The 12,766-nt window shown below is 39.2% G+C and overlaps 1 protein-coding gene across 1 annotated transcript in view; it reads right to left on the bottom strand.

Annotated features, from left to right (window-relative positions):
• LOC102837356 (chromosome unknown open reading frame, human C3orf33) overlaps positions 1 to 12,766 on the bottom strand; it is a 27,520-nt gene that overhangs the window by 11,682 nt on the left and 3,072 nt on the right. The window lies entirely within an intron of this gene.

The following is a 12,766-nucleotide window of genomic DNA, read 5'->3' as shown; positions in this document are numbered from 1 at the left end:
GGGTCAGAACCGACTCGACGGCACTTAACAACAACAATTTAGTATTTAGAGATATCAAATAGACTCCTGCCATCTAAGAGCTTAGATCATCAAAATATGCCACATTTCCTCAAAAAGCAGTGAGTATCTGTGTGTGGCTTGATGGCACTTAACAACAACAATCTGTGTGTGGAACCATACAAATCTGGTTAGTCACTATCCTATTTTGCACATACATAATCTATTTGGGCTGATATTGCCAGAGGAAGAAACTTTCAAAGGCTGAATCCAATTAGGTTGTTATTGTTGGTGTGAGTTGCTGCTGAGTGGATTCTGACTCCTGGCGATCCAGTGCTCCACAGGGTTTTCAAGGCTGTGGCCTTTCAGAAGTAGATGAGCAAGCCTGTCTTCTAAGGTGCCTCTGTGTGGATTCAAACTGTCCATCCACCGTTTGGCTAGTGGTTGAGTGCTCATCATATTTCTATGCAAACACCCTATGTGTTATACTGTTTTTTGTAATCTCCTCCTAAGCTAGCTTCCTACGTGTGTTATAGGGATTTGTTTATTATTTGTTTCTTATATATATATATATGTTTATATATATATATACACACACACACGTGGGTGCATTATATGTGAAAAGATACAATAACCCCAGAATTCCAACATTAAATTAGAATCCTTAATTAATACGCTCTTTTTCTTTTTTTAAAATCCTGTAGAAAGCAAATTTATCTAATTTCTTGAAAACAAGGCTAACACGAGGCTTTACAAAATCTTACACCTAGATTTTTTACCCTGTCAACATTTTACACCGGTGTCTCTCACATTGTTATACGACGGGGAAGAGCTTCCTGGCTTCATTGTAATCCTAGCTTGGTAAGAGGCTCACAAACACAGGAGGATCAATTAATACCTGACTTCCTATGACAGTAAAGTTTATCTAATATTAGTGATATAAAAAGAGATTAAACAAGCAAGCAAGATAAGCAGAGAAGGCGGAAAAGTGATGCAAAGCCACACGAAGATCACCTAGGAGCAGAAACTCAAAAGAGACAAGGCTCTTCCTCCAGAGCAGACAGAGACAGACCACCTTCCCCAGAGATGCATCCTCAATTCAGACTTCTAGTGTGCTAAACTGTGGGAAAATCAGTTCCTGTTTGTTGAAGTCACCCTTCTGTGGTATTTCTGCTATAGCAGCACTAGATAACTAAGACATATTCATTTTACAGGTGGGAATGAAGGAGGTTAAATAACTTGCCCAAAGTCACAAAGGTAGTAAATAATGGTGCTGGAACTCAAACCTACAACAGACTCCTAGGCTTTGGCCTTTAGTCACATTCAATACTGTTCAGTGCCATCAAGTCACTTCTGACTCACAGTGACCCTGCATAGGGTTTCTAAAGGAGTTGGTAGGTTTGAACCATTGACCTTGTGGTAAGTAGTCCAGTGCTTGTACTACAGCTCCACAATCGATTCCTACAAGCAGTCATGTACTTGTAGATCCATGCAGAAAACAAGCTTTTCATTTCAAAATTTCTCATTCCATAATATTAGAGTCATACAAAGAACCCATTACCCATCCTTAAACTTATTAAAGGAAAGATTCTCAGCTCCCAGGATGCTCAACCTTCTCTGCTTGCCTGCTGCTGAGAGGTAACCATTTTGAATTTTGTGTTTGTCCCTCTCTTGCCATCCAAAAAGTTGCAGTAGTTAAGCACTCAGATGGTATCTGAAAGGTCAGTGGTTCAAACCCATTAGCAGTCCCATGGAGAACGCGGTGGCAGTCTGCGCCTGTAAAGACTGCAGTCTTGGAAACACCACGGAGCGGTTCTACTCTATCCTACAGGGTTGCTATGAGATGGAATCAACTTGATGGCAGTGGGTGTGCTTGTTTTTCATGGTATCTTCTTTACTTGACTGTGAGAAAAATCAAATGGGGTAGGTCAAGGCATCAGTGGTCTGGATAGAACATCTGAAAGGAAGATCAACAGGAAACAGAGGAGCTGAATACACCAACTAGACTTTACAGAGTAGAACACTTCACTCAACAAACAGCACATACACATTTTACTCCAATTTATCTGGATCATTCTCCAGGATAGACCACATTTTAGATCACAAAGCAAGTCCTGAGAAATTCTGAAAGATTGACATCATTCAATGTATTTTCTCTAACCACAGTAAAATAAAACTAGGCATCAAATGAAAGAAAAAACCCCTGGAAAATACAAATATGAAAACTAAACAATTACTAATGACTCAGGAAGAAATAAAAAGATAAATCACACATTTCTTACAGTGAAATGCAAATGAAAGCACAGTATACCAAAATTTATAGCGCACTAAAGGCAGTATTCAGAGGGTAACTGAGAGCAACACATGCCTACATTAAAAAAGAAGACGGGAGATCTCAAATTAACAGCCTAACTTTACAGCTCCATGAACTAAAGAGACGAGCAAACTAGGCCTAAACCTACCAAAAGACAGAAAATAACAAAGCCCAAAAACAAATGCCATGGAATTGATTCTGACTCATAGTGAATCTCTACAGGGTTTCCAGGACTCCTGGTGTGGCACTGTAGGGTCAGCACTAGACTACAAACCACAGGTCAGCGATTCAAACCCACCAGCTGCTCCTTGAAAACCCTATGCAGGATCTCGGGTTTGAAACACTGATCTTGTGGTTAGCAGTCCAATGCTTATCCCATAGTGCTACCAGGGCACCTTAAAATAGATCAGAACATTAATAAATACAACATAAAAAAGAAAAATAGAGAGAATCAATAAAAACTTTAGTTGGTTCTTTAAAATTATCAATAACATTGACACACCTTTAACTACACTAACAAAAAACAGAAGAGAAGATACACAAACAAAATGAAAAATGAGAGGGGACTTTACAACTGACCTGATAGAAATAAATATAATTATGACAGAATATTACAATCAGTTATATGGTAACAACTGGATAATCAACACAAAACAGACTAATCCTTACAAATGCACAATTTACTCAAATTGACTCAAAAATAAATAGAATGTCTCAGCAGACCCATAACAAGTAAAGAAATAAATCAGTGATTGAAAACACCTTGCAACAACAACAAAGTCCCAGATGGCTTCTCTGGGGGATTCTACTAAACATTTAGTGAACACCAGTACTCTTTAAATTCTTCCAAAAGACAGAATGGGAAGGAATATTCCCTCATTCATTCTATGAAGCAAACCAGACAAAGACACTTTAAGAAAATTACAGACCAATATTTCTTATGAATATAGAGCCTCCTAGGAGGAAGAACTGAGCCACTTTGCAGGGTCCCTTCAGTCACACCACCTTGCTACCTTTTTATAAAAGCCTGCCTGATAGGGTAAGAATGTCAATAAACAAGCCCTGGTAAAGGCTCATCCCTGAAGCAAAACAAGAGGAATCACATCTTAAGCTTTCTGCAGACCATTTTGGTAATAACAATGGCCAATTTTAATAGAAATATTAAATGATGGCTGGAAATGCCCACACTAACACCGACTTAATTAATTCGTTGCCTGGGAATGTAGCAGGGAGAATTATTTCATGTCACCAAGACACAAGTTAATTAATACTGGAATCTCCCAACTTATTTTCTTCTCTCCCTTTTAAAATGGAAGAGAACAATAATCCCAGGCAGCCCTGGTTGTAGTCTTGAATATTCTATAAAATTACAGGTTCTTCTGACTTAATCCTATGTATACTTCATTTAATAAGATTCCAGTTCTGTGAAAAGCTGTTCTAAGCCTTTAGTCCTTACGTCAGGGTCTCACTGCAGACTTCTTGTGACATGAGAAAATTAAGCCACTCTTAGTTGGGGTATCCCTTACTTGCAGCTAAAGTTATCTTAGTTATGATATTACAGGTTTTTTTCCCCCTAATGTTTACAACAACAACAGTTTCAGTAAAAGGAGCCTTGGTGGTGCTGTGGGATACAAGTTAGACTGCTAATCATAAAGTTGACAATTTAAATCTACCAGCCGCTCTACAATTGAAAGATGAGGCGGTCTGCTCCCATAAAGATTTACAGTCTCAGAAACCCAAAGAAGCAGTTGTACTCTGTCCTACAGGGTAGTCGGGAGTTGGAATTGACTCCATGGCAGTGGGCTTATGCTAAAAATGACTTACAAAATCATGGACGTGTTATAAAAAAAGGTTTACTAGACATAGGAGTCCTGGTGTGGTGTTGTAGGATAAACTCTGAATTCCTAACCACAAAATCAGTGGTTCAAGCCCCAATCTGCTCCTCAGAAACCCTATACAGGGTCGCTATGAGTCAAAACTAACTTAACAGCAGTTAACAACGAAAAAATCATAGATGTAAGGTTAAAAATGAGTTCAGGGCACTAAGAAAAAAAGTTTTCTTTGTGAAAGAGGATAAAAGTTATAAAATTAGAGTCAAGGGAGAAAAGGCAGCAGTTGGAAAAGATGAGTTACAGAAGACAGATGCTATGAAGCAAATATAGACACTAAATGAAGGCAATAATTATACTGTGAATGTTGTTGTTATTGTTAGGTTCTATCGAGTTGGTACTGACTCATAGCGACCCTATGCACAACTGAACAAAATACTGTCTGGTCCTGCCCAACCTTACAATCTTTGCTACGCTTGAGTCCATTGCTGCTGCCGTTGTGCCAAACCACCTCGTTACGCGTCTTCCTCTTTTTCGCTGACCCTCACCTTTACATAGCGTGATCTCCTTCTCCAGGGACTAGTCCCTCCTTATAATGTGTCTGAAGTATGAGAAATGAAGTCTGGCCATCCTGGCTTCTAAGGAACATTCTGGCCGTACATCTTCCAACACACTTCTTTGTTCTTTTGGCAGTCATGCAAGGTACTTTTGATATTCTCCTTCAGCACCGTAACTCAAATGCATCAATTCTTCTGTAGTCTTCCTTAATCGCTGTCCAACTTTCACATAAGGCTACTGAAAATACCATGGCTTGGGTCAGGCGCACCTTAGCCCTCAAACTGACATCTTTGCTCTTGGAAACTTTAAATGTCTTACGCAGTAGATTTCCCTAATGCAATATGTCATCTTGATTTCTTGAATTCTGCTTCCATGAGTGCTGATGGTTGATCTGAGCAAAATGAAGTCTTTGACAACTTCAATCTTTTCTCCATTTATCATAATGTTATTAATTGGTCCAGTGCTGAGGATTTTTATTTTCTTTACATTGAGGTATAATCAAACTAAATACTGTGGTCTTTGATGTTCATCAGTAAGTACTTTCAGTCCTCTCCACTTCAGAAAGCAAGGTTGTATCTTCTGCATATCACAAGTTGTTAATGAGTCTCCCTACAATCCTAATATCAGTCTTCTTTATATAATTCAGCTTCTCGGACTACTGATTCAGCATGCAGACTGAAAGACTATGACACTGGTTTACACCTTACCTGATTTTAAACCATTCATTGTTCTCTTGTTCTGTTTGAATAACTGCCTCTTGGTCTATATATAGGTTTCATATGAGTACAATGAAGTGTTCCGGAATACTCATTCTCTGCAATGGTTTCCATAGCTTGTCATGATCCACATGTAGTCAATAAAGCACAGGTAGACATCTTTCTGGTATTCTCTGCCTTCAGTCAAGATCCATGGGATGGTGGTGCTCTGACTGCGGCAATGGTTGAAGGGCTGCCCCCGGGGAGGCAGAGAGGCACCACCGGTCTCTTAAACATCTCAAGTTTATCCTGCACTTTGAGGAATGACTGCACCATTTTCCTGAGCTATGACAGTCAAACCCGGTAGTTACAACTTCTCCATAGACCCTCCCAACCTGGCAAGGATGCTATAGATTGTGGCAGATTGTGGCTTTACCCCCAGCCAGCACTGATGATATCATCAGAGACCTGTACTACAAGAGACTCTAATGGATGTTCTTCAAGTGAAAAGGAAATCGTATCAGCAGAAAACTTGGATCCTCAGAAGCATATGAAGAGCATCCGAAATGACAGGAAAAGAGGAATGACAGTAGCAATGACAGTAACAAGAAGTACAAGGGACAAACAGAACTAATAATAAACAAATAATGAAGTGGCTATCCAATGATAGCAAAAGTTCTGTTAAATATTCAAGGTCTAAACACCCCAACTAAAAGGCAGAAATTATCAAATGGATAAACTATATGCCACCTGTGAGAGATACACTTTAAATGCAAATACACAGATATATTTAAGATAAATGGATGGAAAAGGCTGTACCAAAGACATAGCATAAAATGTTTGGAATGTACATTTTAATATCACATAATATAGCTTTGAAAACAGAAAAAGGTATTATCAGGGATAAAGAGATATATTTATAAAAAGACAGAGTTCATCAAAAAGATGTAATTATCAATGTGTGTGATCTAACAACAGCATAAATATATATAAAGCAAAGTTGAATTAGAAATAGATATTTTTGCAACAATATTAGGAGATTTTAACAACCCTTTTTTAATGATAGAGCAACTAGAAAAAAAAATCATAGACTACATAGAAGATTAAAATACCACTAATTGCATTGGTCTAAAGGATACATATAGACACTATATCTAACAACTACTGAGTGCATGGTCTTTTCATATGCAAATGTTATGTTAATAAAAATAGACCTTATGCTGGACAGTAAAATAAACTGACAAAAATAAAAAGACTAAAATATACAGAATATATTCATTGTCCACAATTAAAATAAACATTAATGACAGTGAGATGCCTAGGAAAATTTCAAATAATTTTGATTTAACAACATACTCCTAAATTAATCACAGGCCAAAGAATAAACCAAAAGGAAAATTAGAAAACATTTAGAAGTTAATGACAGAAATACAAGATATCAAAATGTGTAAGATACAGCAGTGCCTAGAGGGAAACAGCTTTAACTCCTTGAATCAGAAAAAAGGATAGATTTAAAGTCAATGATCAAAGGGTTCATGTGAAGAAAAAAAATATCAAGTCCAAAGTAGAGAGAAGAAAGAATAAAGATAAGATCAAATATCAACAAGACAGAAAATGAGGATGCTGACAAAACCAAAAGCTGATTCTTTGAAAAGAGAAACAAATTGACAGACTCCCCCCTACCTAGAATGATCAGTAAGAAAAGAAAAATCATCAAGGAATCCAAGATAACTTTTCACTACAGATATTGTTATTGTTAGGTGTTGTTGATTCTGTTCTGACCTATAGTGACCCTACCTACAACAGAATGTAGCACTACCTGGTCCTGCACCATCCTTCACATAGTTTCTATGTTTGGACTCATTGTTGCAGTGACTGTGGTAATCAATCCTATTGAGAATCTCACTCTTCCACTGATGCTCTGCTTTACCAAGCATGATGTCCTCCTCCAGGCACTGATTCCTCCTTGTATTGTGTCCAAAGTATGTGAAATGAAATCTCACTATCCTCGCTTCTAAGAAGCATTCTCTTTGTATTTCTTCCAAGACAGATTTGGTCTTCTGACAGTCCATAGTACATTTAATACTCTTTGCAAGCACCATAATTCAAAGGTATCAAATGTTCAGACTTCCTTATTCATTGTCGCATCCTTTGCCTGCATGTGAAGTGATTGAAAATGTCATAGTTTGAATCAGGCACACACCTTAATCTTTATAATGATTATCTTTTATATTTAACACTTTAAAAGAGATCTTTTGCCTTTACTTTGTCAGTGTAATATGTCATTTGATTTCCTTTACTGCTTCTTATTGTTGTCATCAAGTAAGTTCTGACTCATAGCAACCCTGTGTAGTATTTCCAAGAAGCAGCTGGTGGGTTTGAACCACTAACCTGAGGTTACCAACCCAGTGCTTATCCTACTGTACTATACCAGAACTCTTGACTTCTTACATGGGCATAAATTGTGGATCCAAATATGCCCAAGTTCTTCATAAAAAAAATAAAATAAAATAAAAGATCCATGGGATGTCAGCAATGATATCCCTTATTCCACATCCTCTTCTGAATCCAGCTTGAGTCTCTGGCAGTTCCCTGCCAATATACAGTTGCAGCCATTTTAAAATTATCTTTAGCAAACTTTTACCTGCATTTGATATTAACAATATTGTACAGTGATTTCTGCATTCTGTTAGGTCAACTCTCTTTGGACTGGAGGCAAATATCCCTTGGCATAGATGAGTGAGTGCCTCCAGTGATGCATCAGTTTGTTGAAAGATTTCAATTTGTATTCCATAGCAACGTGTAAGCCACCACAGCACAACAAACTGACAGACGAGTGGTGGATACTGTGACTAGAAGCAATAAATCCATGCCAGTACTCTACATGGCACTGAAATTACACTCTATGGCAAGAATCTGTCATATTTAATATACTTTTAAACGCTGAATCATCAAATAGATTTGCACAAAAAGTTCATGGAGAAATTGAATTAAGATAATGGAATTTTTTCACAAATTTTTTGAAGCCCCTTCATGTATCTATTATTGAAATACTTAAAGTGTTCGAAAAATACATTAACTGCAGGCATTAAATATTCAGTATTAAGGAACAAAATCAATTATTAAACCACCACAGAAAACACTTTTAAAATAATTTACAGCCTAGCAAACTAAATCCTTTTTAAGATTTCTTTTTAAGCATGCGAAACAGTGATTATGGAAATATAGATTGTCCAAGTACTTTCCATAAAACCTTATGGATGTGCTCCTTTTAAGTCATAACCTAAAGATATACCCATTATTCTAAAATACTACCTAAAAGCTTACAGTATGAATAACAAAATGATATACTGCTTAAGATATCATTGCTCATCAGAATGCCTTTTTATTTTTAACTTACCACTCGAACACTTCTTAGAAGTAACATTATTCCAGCTATGGCCATTCCAGTACTGATGTTCTATAAAAAGAGATTAAATGATTCATTCTAATTATTCACAACAGTGAAGTACTATTTTAAAAGGCGGTTCGGGGGAGAGGGTCTTCACTCTATCTCTCTAACTGTTCCAGTTACTCATATCCTTAGAGTGAAGGCCCATCTTTTAAAAAAAAAAAACTGTGACCACCCACTCACCTGTTAATCTTGCTCTCTTTTAACTTTTAAAACACTTCAAGTCTACATGCAATCTGGCATGCAAATATAATGTTATATTGTTCTGTATTGGTATTTGCTTTAACCATAGTTTCTTGAATGCAAGAATCATCTAAACTTTTTCTACAATGCTCACACACAATAAAGCTTACCATAAACCTGAGTTTATGGTGGAAATTTATATAGCTGGTAGAAACCTTATCCCTAAAACTGTAATATAAATATATGTCAAATAAATATATGTGGGTAAATGCTTTGGGGAAATTGTGTTATTTTTTAAAACAGCAGGTATTGGTAAGGATATGGGGAAATTAGAACCCTCACCCATTGCTGGTGGGACTGTAAAATGGTGCTGCTACTATGGAAAACATTTTAATGGTTTATCAAAAAGTTAAACAAAACTACCATGTTCTTGTTGCTGCTAAGTGCTGTAGAGTCAGTAGCAACCCTGTATAAGGGTTTCTGAGGAGTGGATAGTGACCTTGAACCACTGACCTTGTGGTTCAAACCCACCTTGCAGTCCAGCACATTAACCCACAGCACCAAACCAGGACTCCAGAATTGCTCTATGATCCAGCAATTTTACTCCCAGGGATATACTCTAGGCAACTAAAAGTAGAACCACAAACAGATACTTGTACACCAATGTTTATTACAGTACACTGCCTAAGAGTGTTAATGGGAATAAATGTCCTTCAGCAGATGATATAGTTTATCTTGTTACATATGCATTTACTATAACAAATACATTAAAAAAAAAAAAAGTGATGTTCTTAAAGTGTTTCATTTAAACTGAGTTAATTAAGAATTTAATTAAAAAGACCCCTGGAATTCTCTGAAAAAGAGTGCCAACCAACATATTTTCCTTCATCAATAAGTACATAAGAAATGAAGTTGCAAATATATGTTACAGTACAGGCTTCAGATTCTGTAATTAAGTCATTTGGAATATATGTCTGTGTGATAAATTATAAACTATTTCCTCCTGAATTCCTTCTCAGGTTTATCTAACATTATATTTGCATGCATTAAAAATTTCAAATGCATTAATTTCTGCATAACTGGAAGTAACAAGGCCTTATCAATTAACACATAGAGATTTGGCAGTTCAAACTCACCAGCTGTTCTTTTGAAACCCTATACAGGGCAGCTTAAGAGTTGTAACCAATTCGACAGCATTAAACAACAACAACAAATATGTATCTAGCTCTTGTGATGTTCCATTGAGTTGGTTTCCAACTCATAGTAGTGAGCCTGGTACAAGGTTTCCGAGGAGTAGCTGGAGGACTTGAACCGCCAACCTTGCAGTTCAAACTGACCTTGCGGTCCAGTGCAGTATCCTACAGAGCCATACCAGGCTAACTGGACAACTGAGAGAACAAACCAGCCCCTCGTCCTTGTGCTTGGTGGCAGAGGATCTGCAAAGCTCTTCCCACTCTACTGCTCAGCAGAGTTTTTTAAAGTTAATCACTCCTGAAATACTCTTCACTTAGCTTCTGAAACACTTTATGTTCCTGATTTTTCTCCTCTCTTGCTTCGTGGTCCTTTTTAGTTGCTGACTTCTCATTGCCCCTATTCTAAATATCAGAGTGGCCCAGGTCTCAGTTTTAGACCTTCTGTAGCTTTTCTCACTTGCTCCAAGATGTCATTCAACTTTTAAGTATGTCTTAAAATTTATGCAGCTCACTCCCAAAGTCGTATGTCCACTTCTGACCTCCCTTCAACACGGGCCTCCTACCCAGTTGCCTAGAACAACATCTACAATTCTTTTTCGAAGTCTAATCAGCATCTTCGGAGTCCTGGTGTGGCACTGTGGGCTAATGCGTCGGACTGCAAAGTCATTTGAACTGCAAGGTTGGTGGTTCAAGCTCACCAGCTGCTCCTTGGAAACTCTATACAGGGTTGCTATGGGTTGGGATCGATTCAACGGAATTTAACAACAACAACCATCAGCATCTTCAAGGTCACACATCTACTTTTAATAGTCGTTGTTGTTAAGTGCTGTCCAGTATAGCGGCCCTGTATAGGGTTTCTAAGGAGTGACTAGTAAGTTTGAACCGTTCACCTTGTGATTCAGATCGACCTTGCAGTCTAGTGCTTTATCCCACAGCGTCACACTAATAGGTATTGTATATTTAAGTTTGGAATCCTGGTGTGGCGCTGTAGGATAAGCATTAAAGACCAAGGTCGGTGGTTCAAACTGACCAGCCTCTCCTTGGAACCCACCCTCTGCGGCACGGCACTCACTCGAGACGTCGCAAAATCGCCCTCCGATGCCCAGGAGCCCTTCTCACCCTCCGCAGCCCCGGCACAGCCCCCCACCCCCACCCCCGTGGCCTTCTCGGACAAGTCTCAGGCTACTTCCGCCTGGTCCCGTGCCCACCACCTGCAGAGACAGCGGGACTGCAGTACCCGAACGAGAACTAGGTGGTCGTCGGCCCACTGCGAGATCTGTGCCACCATGTTAGGCGCCGCTGGGTCTGGGTCTGGGTCCCCCGGCGGCGCTGCAGGATCCGCCTGCCTCCCCGCCATGTTCTCGGCCTCCTGAGAGCCAGCGCCTCGCTCTTCGGGCGGCAGGGGGCGCGCTACTCAAGAGGCAGGGTCCCATTCCTTGGAGTGGCGGGGTCTCAGTGTCCGCGGTAGGTAGGCCTCTCAGACCCAGTAGTTCCCGGCCACCTGTCTGAACCGCGCACGTTGAGAAACTACACGGTTTTTGGGCAATGCAGGTGATTTCTCGCTCCCGCTGGTGGGCGATTATTAGTTTGCGACTGTAGCCGGAATTAGTTTTCTGCGTGTACTACACATGAAAGGAAATTGGAATAAATCTATTCCTTCTGCCTGCTCCCAAACGCAATATGCAGATTTTTTAAAGGTTTTTTTTGTGTGTGAATTGAGTGAAGGTTTACAGAGCAGATCATCAGTATTATATCCAACAATGCATACACATTTTCTTTCATTTTATTGATTGTTGTTATTAAGTACCATCAAGTCGGTTCCGAATTATTGACCCTGTACAGGGTTTCCAAGGAGCAGCTGGTGAGTTTGAACCCCTGATCTAGTGGTTCAAACCAACCTTGCAGTCCAGTGCTCATCCTATAGAGCCACACCAGGACTCCATATTGACTGTAATCCCCACAATACAACATCATTTTTCCTACTTTCTCCCTATGTTTCTTCTTTCCATCCCTCCTTCTTTCCTCATCCTTCTGAATTTTGTCCTTGGGTAAATGTTGCCCCTTTGATCTTCTTGTTGTTGTTAAGTGCTGTCTAGTCGGTTCTGACCCATAGCGACCCTGTACAGGGTTTCCGAGGCTGTAAATCTTTTACGGGAGCAGAAAGCCTCATCTGTCTCCCGCAAAACAGCTGGTAGTTTTGAACTGCTGACCTTGCGATTCGCAGCCCGACTCGTAACCATTACGCTACTAGAGCTCCTTTGTGATCTTGAATGGTTGACAGTTTTATGGTGTGCACATTTCACTAGTGTTTTTGTTCCCCTTACCTATCTTTCTGTTGCTTGGTTGGAAATCAAGCCACAGGTCTGAGTTCAGTTCCAGAACAAGAAGGGTGATCAAGGAACATAATCTCAGGCTTCCACCAATCTCTTCCTGACCTACAGTAGGCTTTGTCTTCTTTTTGTTTTTTTGAGTTTTGTTCTACATTTCTGTCGGGGTCTGGCCCCGACATAATTGTCACGAGTGTTTGGTTCACGAGGAGGGGAGAT

The sequence above is a fragment of the Chrysochloris asiatica genome, unplaced genomic scaffold (assembly GCF_000296735.1).
Source record: "Chrysochloris asiatica unplaced genomic scaffold, ChrAsi1.0 scaffold00113, whole genome shotgun sequence".
Taxonomy (NCBI): Eukaryota; Metazoa; Chordata; class Mammalia; order Afrosoricida; family Chrysochloridae; genus Chrysochloris; species Chrysochloris asiatica.
This window is presented reverse-complemented; position numbering and strand designations above follow the sequence as displayed.